General features: G+C 38.8%; 1 non-coding gene across 1 annotated transcript; it reads left to right on the forward strand.

Annotated features, from left to right (window-relative positions):
• Positions 1-11224: 11224 nt before the first annotated feature.
• Positions 11225-11295, forward strand: TRNAK-UUU (transfer RNA lysine (anticodon UUU)). The gene has a single exon. It is a non-coding gene; the product is annotated as a tRNA-Lys (tRNA).
• Positions 11296-12555: the final 1260 nt, after the last annotated feature.

Genomic DNA, 12555 nt, shown 5'->3' on the forward strand with positions numbered 1-12555 from the left:
CCGGACGAACTTCTCTCCCTCCCTCGTTACTGACCTTCGTGAATCCCTCCATCCCCTCCCCTCCCCCTCCCACACCTTCCCTCCCTTTTGGTTGTGGAACGTGCGCTGCCTATCGCTTGGAGAGGGAAAAGTTCTCCTCCCAACTCACTCACGTGACCCGCCCTAGCTTCGAGAACTCTCGATCGTCTCGACCACGCGCGGGGAATTTGCCCATCTTAAAACAGCTGGTCTCGCGGCGGAGAAATATATATTTCCGGGAGAAAAACATTGCTCATCCTGGTCTCATTTCTTTTTTTTTAGCAGACTTCTACCGGGTTCAGATGGGGTTTTCCACTGGCCTTAAGCAGTACAATACTGCTGTGCTCCTAAAACCCTGGCTAATACCTACGGTACAATATAGTCTTAAAACCCACCTTAAATTCTTTTTTTAATCCCACTTCTAAATTTTTATTTAATACCTTAATTTAATAAAGATATTTTATTATATTTTTAATAATTTATGTTTTATATTTTAATTTTCATTCTATACTTTCATTAAAATGTATGCATTACCTTTAGAAGTTCAAAAAGAAAAATTGTAAACTCTAGTCGAACCATTATTGCATGATGTAGACAGGAGTGCATTTGCCCTGATGAGGTCGTCCTTAGAATACTTGTAGCGTTTTATGACGCTGCATGGCATCTTGCTAGCCATTGCTAGGGTGTATGGCAGTGGATGAATCAACACCAGGCATACAGGGTGTCACTCTTTTGAATTTTGTGTTATACTAAGCACAAGGTATACATTTTTTGCGACCGGTTACGATACAGATGGCACTCTTTCTACATGGTAAACCTATGGTCATTGGTAGGATTTGTGCCAGGGAGGTGGTTCAACGCCATGATTTTAGCATTTAAAATTAAGCGTTTCTTAAATTTTAGTTTCAGTATATATGATAAGTAAAATGATTCAAGCGTGTGGAAAAGCTGATAATAAATGCAGGTACATACACTATGACATCTAAAAGTAGAAAATATCTCTTCGCAACCGAGAGGAGCCTGTTACTAGGTTTCTCAGAATGAAAAAATATTTTTCCCTACATAGCCGCTTAACGATCACTAATCATTCGTGGGATTGATGACATCTTAAATCTGTCCACTAAATCCATTGAATCTTACTGCCATGATCTTTCGCACGGCAGTGCAATGGAAATATTTGAGGTGTCGGGACCCGTCCGAAAAGGGTTTGATCAGGGATGTAGAAAAGATGCAAAGAATGGTCGCAAAGGTTTGTGAAGAAATGTCACCATAAGAAAGCGAGCTTAAGGTGGTTAATTGATGAACTAGAGTGGGAGTCTCTCCAAGTACAAAGGGAGTATGCGAGACTGAGTCTAATAGAGAGGCTCAGGAAATTCGGTTTAACTTTTGACACCGAAGAAATCAGGCAAATTGGACCATTTGTACAAGATCATCGGGGAGATCATCTACAGACACCAATAGTTTTACAACCTCTTTCTTTCCTCGTATAATTTGCGATCACATCGAAAAAAAAACTATTCAACGAAAAAACTATGGCTGATGGGAATCACTAACCTCGAACATATATCCATTTAGTTGCTCAAGGCTCGTCACCAAATAACCCCCGCCACACACCTCCTGGATGGGCTGCAGGGCATTTTTATGGTTTCCTCCACTAACGTCTATTCCTTTACGGCGTATAGATGTATAACTTGTGTACCGTAGTGTATGCAACAGTTTGCAATAATTAGCTCCGTCACTTGAATTATTTCACTACTTTTTTGATACATAATCGAAATTTAATTTTGATACAGCATGTCTGATGTGGAGTCAACCCCTGCCACACACCTACTACCTTGATCAAAAAGTTCCCGGAATAACCACCGTGTGGCGCTCCCATCGTTCCGATTTGAGTTCTGTTTTTTTTGTTAAATTGGTACATCTGTTGTTGATATTCCCTTTAAATCTTAGTGTCATAACTTGACATTTGCAAAAGTTACGGTCGGTTTTCGGTATGTCCATCAGTGCTTCCTGCGGTTTTTCCATTACTTCCTCTCGGCTGCTAAAACGCGTTCCCCGTAATGGTTTTTTAACTCGATTGAACAGAAAGAAGTCACAGGGAGCCAAATCAGGTGAATTCGGTGGCTGTTGGATGGTATTTGTTGCATTTTTCGTCAAAAAATTACGAATAATGATAGCACTGTGCGACGGTGCGTTATCATGGTGCAAAATCCACGAGTTTTCTGCCCACATTTCTGGTCTCTTTCGGCGAATTGCTTCACGCAAACGTCTCATAACGCCCAAATAATACTCTTTGTTTACTGTCTGGCCTTCTGGCAAAAATTCATGATGCACTACACCGTTGAAATCCGTCAGCATTGCCTTCTTTTTTGACTGAAAACGACGGTTTTTTTGGTCTCGGCTCATTTGGTGAACGCCATTCACTTGCCTGATGTCTGGATTGCGTGTCGTACTCATAAACCCACATCTCGTCTCCAGTAATGATCCTTTTGATGAACGTGGGATCGGATTCAGCCTCGCAAATCATGTCTTTTGCGACGTCAACACGGTCTCTTTTTTGCATGAAATTGAGGTCTTTCGGCACCAACTTTGCTACTACACGACGGAAACCCAAATCATTAACCACAATGTCTTGGGCGGATCCATAGGCAATGTTCAAGTCCTCCGCTATTTCTCTGATGGTTAATTTGCGGTTATTGACCAACATTTCTTTTACTTTATCAATTTTTTCACCGACTTTCGATGTCGATGGTCTGCCACTGCGTTCATCATCTTCGATTGACTCACGACCACTTCTGAACCGCTCGTGCCACTGGTAAACGACCGTTTTTTTTAGAGAATCGTTGCCGAAACACTTTTCCAACATTTCCAACGTCCGTGCGCCACTAAATCCGTTTTTTACGCAAAATTTAATACAAGTTCGTTGTTGCAAATTTAAATCCATTTCTGCAATTGTAAAAAATCGCCAACACACACAGAGATAGATGTACTCTTGGCTACGTAACTTTTGCAAATGTCAAGTGATGACACTAAGATTTAAAGGAAATATCAACAACAGATGTACCAATTTAACACAAAAAACCGAACTCAAATCGGAACGATGGGAGCGCCACACGGTGGTTATTCCGGGAACTTTTTGATCAAGGTAGTATTCGTGCATTGCTGGGTATTGCGTCTATAAATGCCACGCGTGTTACTCTAAATTTGAGGGTTTAGCTGTTTGTCAGGGATAAAATTCCTATAATAAGTGTTAAATAGATTAATGGCCCCAAAATAGGCAAGAACCATATTATTACACAATTATTAGATTTTTTGGGATTAATTTTCATCAAAATATCAGGAAAATAATAAAAATATCAGCCCTATAAGGCACGGCACAATGAAAATTGACCGATAGAATGGGGAACACTAAGAAAATCAATTAAAATTAGTCCACACTTTCCATAATGAACGCAATTAGCAATAGCGTATGAAAAAACATTTTCAGGTATTAAAAAAGGACAAGTTAATACTACGTCATTCATAATTAATGAAATGGTTCCTTGCGCCCATCTTGCCATTATTCAGCCAACGATCCTACGATTGGTTTTGTTTACAGCCCTTCCCACTCATTTCTGGGTATCATTCTGCATGATACCCTGATAGCCACACACTATAAAGCGGGGCAGGTGATTTTTCCACGTCGGGCATACATTATCAAATTTAAGTTTTGCTTAGTTGTAAGTTGCCAATGAATATGCCAAAAAAATTAAGGTAATGTTCACTGCATCTAAATGCTCTAAGGTATATAAGTTTCAAGTACTTTTTAGCGCATGCGAGACGAATTGCTAGTAACTTAGGGATAGATTAAATGACGGTTATTTTAAATAATGACATCATATTAGGCTGCTTACAATTTAAAAAAATGCTTTTTTCCACCTAAAAGTAAGCGGTTAACTTCTTCATGACTTCATATTTCTAATTTTTGGCGACTGTCATTGCTCGTTTCATTCGGGGTCTTTCGATGTAATTCTTACCGATGACCTTTCCTGGGTGGCTTGCCTCACGGGGCATCTTGAGTCAAAATCTACATGTACACAATACCCCGCTTGCCGCCGCAAGGGCGTGTGGCGGGGGATGTTTGGTCACCACCCTCGAATGTGACTGATCAGGTTATTTCTTCTTATGTTCAGTTTTTATTGGATTTATTTTTTCTCCTATTCTTCGTTGTTTCATCAATCTTTGTACGTATATTCAACTCATTCTCCTCTTGCACCGCATTTACAATTCCTCCCCTGCATTGTATCGTTGTCCCACCACCACCTCTGTTACAGATGTATCCCTTGTATTTCTTTTAAACTAATGCTAACTGGGTATATCGAAATATTGAATGGTTTAAGAGATAACATGCTTTTTATCACCAAAGGAAAGGGTGACCATCGTTAAGTTGGGAACGCAACGATATAAATATAGATATTGGGTGAAAATGGCAAATTTGGTAAATTTGTGGCATTTCCACCAATATATATGATCTAAATCATTTTATGGAAAAGTTAAAGGATTTTGTTTCCTTTTTTCTAAACTTTCGTATCTTCCATCCGTATGACACTCCGGCGGTGCATAAAAATCTGTTTCCTAGACATTTAGAATGTTACAGGGCACCTGAGTACCCAGAGGAAGTTGCAATGGCGCCAAATTATATCGGTGGATTCGATTCCTTTCAATAAAGTCTGAGACAGAGACACCGGCTAAAGATATAGACGTCACCCACATATTCAAGTACTCGTTCTTCCCTCTAAAGATGTGCAATCATATCAAAATCGAAACCAAGTGCCCCGAAAAATTATCTTAAAAAATAAAACTTAATAACCTATTATGTCAAACGGAACTATTATATGGTGTAGAATAAGCATTAATACAAGTATGTTGCGTATGTGTGCGAGTGTCTTCCGTATTAGCTAATGTACATTCAAACACAAGTATTTACTAATATTTCTTCACGGCTTTTGTTTTGAATCGCTTCTAATCCGTAATAACTCGAATGAAATGCTATGAGAAATGTCTAATTACTACAATTAATTAAACATTCGCTGTTTACTTACTAGAGTCTAAACTCTGGTTTTCCTACATTTTAGTTTTATTTTTTATCCAAGGGTACTTTTTTCTAGCTTTTCTAGAGTCTAAACTGTGGTTTTTCCTATACTCTTGTCTTATTTCTAACTTCATAGGTATTTTTTATAGCCTTAATACAGTCCTTAAATTCTCATTTTCCTCCCTGTTTTATGAAAATCTCTGCTCATATTTGCCTGCCCCAACTTAGTCTCTCTCAATATTTCCGTCCTAAACTAAACTGGCTACTAATAACTTCCTGTCTTCTCCAGAAGCATCACATCACATTTTTGTTTCCTCTCTATCTAACTTGTTTTATTCATTTCCATCCATATCAACCTCTTTCAACAGGCTCCAATCTATGTTCATCCTCTCGCATATTTTACTATTCTTCCAGTTTCCACTGAGGACTTCGTCACATGAATATTGTGATGCAATAATGATTGAACCACTTTTGAAATTTCTTGAAATATAAAGGGTTTCAATATAGAACTCTTAAGTAAGGCCTCTCTCTCACTTGGGAGTTGGGCGTGCTTGCTTTGTGTCGCTCGCTCCCTCGGCCTTCGGCGACGTGGAAGGTCAAGGTGGCCTCTCTCGAAGCCGGCTGGGAGTTTCTCGTCGTCCTAGGCGCAAAACCCGTGAGCGATCGACTAAATGATATGCCAGTCCCCCACATTTGGTTCCCACACTTCCTTACTTTTGGCCAGCAAACCACTCGTGTGTATTTGAGAGAGGAGGTGTTCATGAACACAATGGACTCCTTGGCAAACGATTAAAAAAATAAATAAATAATATGCCTGTCACGATGACAGAGGGGAAATCAAGGCGATGACGCAGAGCGAATGATGGCAATCGGGCCAATTATTATTACACGTCTTCCTTTGCCGCTCTCCGATAAAAGCGGGGGAGGATGACTCGAGGAAATTGGTCGGAAAGAGTATTTTTATGATTCCGGCTTCCGCATCGAAACATCTTGGGATTCACCGGCGATGCAAGAAACTTCAACGAAGACAGTTTTACGTTTACTTTCGCAATCGGAAATCAATTCAAAATTCTCTCTTATTCATTCTGGTAGGACTTGACTCTATAAACATGCACCCAGGATGGGAGGATCAATGAGGAGGCCATTTTAGACGGTTAAAGATCAATTTAACTTAAGTGCCATCTACATCCACACACTACCTCGCAAGGGCGCGGGGCGGGTTGGCATTATTAGGGTATCAGATATAAAAGAACATCAGGAACTTGTACATCAAGAAAAAATGGAGTCCTATTGCACTTCCTTTGTAAAACCCCGTAAGTTCCTTCCTTGTAAAACGCCTGTCTCTAATGTATTAAACCCATAAATAACTAAGCTCCTAATCGAGTTGGCCACTTTCTTTTAAATACCATAATATCTTAGTTTTTGCATCAATTTCTCGTGAGGGACTTTGTCGAACTAAAAGATACTTAATTCAATTGAGCGCTTTTCGCAAACCCCGACCTGAAAAGATTGTATGTAAGCTCAATAAAGAATTCGTCACAGGTTGTGACCTGGCAGAACATCTCTACCGCCGATAATCCGGCCGATCGTCCGTCTCGGACCGTCCTTCCTTAAATACTCAATTGCAAACGTAAGCCGTTTTCGTTTGGCGTGAGATTTCAACCCTCTCTGAGATGTTATTTCAACCCCGTTATCGTTCTTGGGTTATATTTAGAAGGGAAAAACAACGATTCTACAACAGGACACTGTCTTGAACGTCATTTGTTGAAAGTGTTTGACTTCAAAAAAAGAAAGGATAATTCAAGTCAATCTGTGCACTTATCTTGCTACCCTAGTTTCGACACGGTATGGCAAAATTAAGTTTTCCGTTAAATAGTTGTCATTGTATTATATTAAGAGTGAAACTTTACTTGGGTTTTACTTTTATTACTATTTTTTCTAATTTTATTTTAATAATATTGCACTATTTGCTTCAACCTTTGGGTATCATTTTCGAAAAAGCTTTGAAATACTTAGTGTGGTTTCAATAAAATCAAATTTTCGAGGGTGCAGTTGTTTTTTGAATTAAAAATGAAAGTTTTCCACGATATAATGCCACCAGCACAATTGAGTCTTTTATGTGTTGACAGTGAAGACTATTACAATCAAGAATGCAATTTTAAAAATAAAATTTACCTACATTTTTCAAACTAACAGCATTGAAATTCATTCAGTACCATGTCCATAATTTGGTTAATTGCTGTCATACATTGAATGTTTTCCCATTCAATTCTTATTCTCTTTAGCCTTGCTATATCATTTTTCCGCATTCACGTTCATTTGGTATTTGTATTTCTCCATATGAATTCCAAAAAATACCTAACCAAATACTTACAGGTATTATCTTCCTGAGAAACTCCCTCAAGTCACGCTTCCTCGTATTATAGACACTCCTTAATCTGCGTAGCTTAAGTAGTCTAAGGGGAAAATATTTAGCTTTCCACAAAGTACAACGTTATTTGCGGCAGTAGTGATTCAGACAGAAGAGTAGGGAGTTTTTTTATGGATATTGTTGAAAATGTTTTATCGGCCCTATCGTATTACAATAGGAAAGATCATGACTGTAAGATTACTCAACTGATTAACCGACAGATTTATGGCGTCATCTTTCCCACGAACGATAAGGAATCAGGATAACTGTAAGCGACCGCGCTACATGTGGGGGAAAATACCTTTTTTTCATTTGAAGTAGAATTGTCCGCTGACACTACTACATCCAACCGTAGTTTACATTTCTTCTTTTTACCAATAACTCATCTCTCATGCGTAGAAAATAATTTCAAACTTATATGTCACATGGGATTTATCTGTAATTATTAGTATCTTCACTGTTCGAGTTATTATACATATTTAAAGTAACTAACACGTAACTAATAATTGAATAATCCCTATTTTTTTATGCTTCATGCCTGGTGTTTAATCACCCCCTCCCTGCCTCACACCTTAGCGATGGCTTGTAGTGTACCATATAGGAATAGAGTATCGTTATCTGAGGATTTTACGCGATAAAACAATTTCCAGATGATTGGTACCGGTGGCAAAACATTTTTCTAACTTGTCGGAAAGAAATCATTTTCTTTCCGTCTCATACTTAATGTAAGAGAAGTTTCAAAAACAATGTAACGCTAATTTGAACAACTAGGTGAGTGGAGCTTATTGTTTTAGGCTTCACTTTGTGAACATTTTATATATGTGTGAGACTAGATGGAACAAAATTTTCCGCACAATTTTTATCTATTGGTAACTGGTAACGCCGTTTCACTGTGGAACGCGTTGCAAGAGGGCTAGTCAATAAATAATTTGCAAAACTGAATAGAGACAGAGGTAATAATCACCAAATTAACTTCCTGAAATGTATTTTTCTTCACAAAATAACTCACCCTATGCATTCAGACACGTATCCCATCTCTTCACAAGTCCTTGATAGTCGGCAGCAAAGAAGTATTTTGTTTGCTGTCACAGCCAACAAAATACCTACCCCTCGGACTAAACGGTATCATCATTTTCGAAACGGCAACCCAAATGATTTTTTTAGGAGCCCGATCACATGAATATCACTCGAGTCTAAGTCGGGACTGTACGGTGGATGCTTCAAACGTTCCCAATGAAATGTTCGTAACAGCTGTCCTTCTCGTGTCCCTCCATGCAACACACCCACAGTATTTCATTGGCAGCGACTGGGTGACTGACTGGCCGCGAGATGTCACGCAGTCTTTATAACAAGCATACACGCATGTATCCTGCTATCTAACGGTAAAATATGCGCACGTAATTTAAATACGGTATAAGATTATCTGACGTCTGCGATTTATTCATTGACTTACCCTCGTAGATTTGTTTCTTTTAATGTGGGGATTTACAAGAAAAATAGTGAAATAGATGAGGATATATAGTACTTTATTTCGTATAAGCACCAAATCGGCTTTAAATTTTAATAATAATCTCTCGGATAAAACTATTGGTTTTTGATACACCGTGCTACTAGACACTACTAAATACCAAAACCTTAGCTAACTAACGTGGGAAAAAATATCCTGATCCCCCATGCTACGAGTAGTGGTAGGAATCACTTTTCAGCAGTTAAAAACTCGATAACAGCACGCTATTATAACTCGCGTTGACATAGCACTAGAACACGTCTCCATACTTCCGCTTCTCAAAATACACTGGATCAATGTGAAAAACTCAAACCTGCGCATGCGTGTTGAGGGGGAATGTTACTTCCGCCTGCCATCAGGAGTGCTTCTGAAGGTCATTTTTTTGTGGTGTACAAGCATGTGTGCATTAGTTTTAGATAGGTCATGTACCGTCGCATGTAACCTATTTAAAAAGTCTCTACAACAGACAGAATATTTCTGCGAAATATGAAGTTTTTTAAACAGAAGAATCGTTCATTTTACAGTACAAAATGCTTTTCATTGTATTAGGGAATTTCTGTTTTATATTTTATTATTATTGCTACGTTAACTTAAACTGATCGAAATATTTGTTCTTGTCTCATTGATTGGATGCAAATTTGTGCCAAGGAGACAACATAGTCCGGTAAAAACAAATTTTATTTATCATAATTGCAATGACTCATTCTTTAGCTCTGCTTTTCCTCCTTCCTCTATCTCGTCCAAAATGCCACTTCTTTTCCTACCTCTTAATTACTTTCCCAGATTTCTCCCCTCAATTACCGTGCTCAAGATTCCATCGCCTCTCAGTATCTCCTACATTCACTATCCTGTTATCTTCGAATTTCGCCCAAAAGCCGTCTTTCTTCCCTCACCTAGCCTAGGACTAAACCGTTTATTTCCCTCTAAGTTGTTAAGCATTCCTATTTTTCAGGCTCAGGAGTTGGTGGACCTTCCCCTGATATCTATGGTTTACGGATGACATCAGTTTCCAGATTCACAATTCTTCTGTGTTTGAACCCCGGGCGCCACGGTTCATCGGCCGAGTGCTCTACCAATCCACCACATGTCTACGGAGACTGTTGAAAATTCCTTCCTGAGAAGCCACACCCCAAGTGAGTTATTGCCATACGTTGATTTTTAACGAATGTAAAAGCGAGGAAATTTTGTCGAGTCACAAACGTGCGTCTGCCAAGTGGCGTGACTCATAGAGTTGAATTCGCAGAGTCGAAAACTATCATCGGAAGTGATCCTTCCTATTCCCTCCTGCTCGCTACCGCAAGGGGATCCACATATCCCTGTCGGTGACACGTCCTTCTGGAATTGACGGGAGTTCCCCTTTGGAATTAATTCACTGACTGAGTTGGTGATGGTGGAAATTGCAACATTTTTCTACCTGAAATACGGTACCTGCTGAGAAGAGAAATATTTACTTGTGACTTCGGTGACCTAAGCAGTTGCCATTGCGAGGTTTCAATATAGTTATATCGCTATGGCTATTTTCATTACTTTCTTTGATCCCATGATCACTGGACAAACAAGCATAAAATTAATTCGCATTTATTTCTCGTATAGCATACAAAAAATGCTTTAAAATTCGTACTGGAATTAAACTAACACAAAGCGCTCAAGAATTGCTAATATTAATAGCCTCCATATCGTTACGGAAAACGTGACTTTGAAATAAATCTGAATAACCCTTCGGAGCTACAATTTATATACAAGAGAATTTCCCATTCTAACTCGTTCATTGGACGAGAGACTACTTTTTAATAACATGATCAGTAAATATGTGCACCTTTGAAGCCGTATTATTTATAGCATATTACCTGATGGATAATTTTAGCAGAAAATAATATTGCTTTTGATACATTTTATTCTCTAATCCAACTGTTGTCTTAATGTTTCCTTCGCGAGTTTCAGATGGAAAAGGTAAAAAAAATCATTGCCACCGGAAACGTTTTTCTTCTTTCAGCATACGGGCACTTCAGACCTAATCCTCCGGTGATATGATTTGCGGCCATTTGGCTCATTGAAACATTATTATCCCTCTAAATGCAGTCGAATTTTAAAACGGAAATGTTGGTCTATTGCTCGCTTGCGAAAACTGATTATGATGATAATGATTATGATCCACAATCAAATCTTGGCTCACCGTTTCTCAAATATGACCTAATGTAAAATCATCATGGGTTCCAGAGCCCGGATAGCTCAGTCGGTAGAGCATTAGGCTTTTAACCTAAGGGTCCAGGGTTCAAGTCCCTTCGGGCGATTTTTTGTCGATGAAATTTCTATCACTATTGTATTTTCTATCACCATTGTAGTACGTGGAAGTATTACTATGTATGCTTGCTAGTTCACTTGGGCCTCAAAGATCAATCACAACCGTTAATAATTTTAGTTTTTACTCTGGCTATTTTCCAGGCTCAAAGAGATTAAATCTTGGTGCTACGTGAAACACTGTCCATTCGTACGGCTATTTTAAAGTGCTAAGAAAGTTTTTACGTTAGTAGTTTTCTCCTCATTGCTATTCTGACATTTCAGATTTTCTTATTACATCACTGTGATATTGTGAGTTTGTTTATGGCAACCTGGGGGGAGGGGTAAAATGCGTGGAAAAGTTTGAAAATTGCAGAAACAGCAATGAAAAGGTTGCCAATGTCGCTACCTACAAGCTTTCGACTCGGCCTCGTCCCAAATTGCTGTTGCCAAGTTTTGATAAGTGGATCGTGAAACATTTCTAACGCGCCAAGTTTCCACTCCTCTTTCACTTCCTTTTTTCTCTGTGGTGAGATCAAAATGACCATTGATATATTATTATGCCCATAAATATTGTACTATTACCTCTGATATTGTACTGATCTAAAGTAATAAACAGACACAGTAATATCTACAGCTCTGGCGTTACTATTGGTAATCATAGAATGAACGATTAGTTCTGGTTCACTTGTCCTCAGAGGATTTCAGGTACTGATTGGTTATTTTTTAATTAATAATGACCATCGGATTATTCTTACCGAAGGCTTATTTCATAGTCACAGAACATAACCAAGCTCGCACGAGGCCCTTCTGTTGTGTGAAATAAGTAAATTTAGAATGGAGTTCTCTGTTTTCCATGAGAGCCCTAGGTCGTAGAAAAACACATTGTTATCGTGTAACAAGGAGTGTCGGTGGACACCCATCGCAGTTGAACTTGGTGCCCTAAAGGTCAGGAATCCAGGATCATCTGGTAAATGAACTTGACTGAACTCATTTCTATTCGCTCTAATAACGCGACAACTACCAAGTCTTGCGAAGGTTTTCTCACGTAAGCCTTTGATTAGGCAGTGTTCGTGTCCATTGGTTCTGATACGGATTCTTAGAGGAGTAGGAAGGCGTTCTATTATTAGACGTAAGGATCTGGCTATGTTGGATCCGGGAGGTTGGTATGGGATAGAAAGCAATTTATGGCAATTAAAATAAACAATATTTGGAGTGTTCATTTTAATAAAGAGGGTAATACTTTTCTAAAACAAAACAAGGATACTTCAG

Source organism: Hetaerina americana, unplaced genomic scaffold, assembly GCF_022747635.1.
Source record: "Hetaerina americana unplaced genomic scaffold, ioHetAmer1.1.p SCAF_7, whole genome shotgun sequence".
Classification (NCBI taxonomy): domain Eukaryota; kingdom Metazoa; phylum Arthropoda; class Insecta; order Odonata; family Calopterygidae; genus Hetaerina; species Hetaerina americana.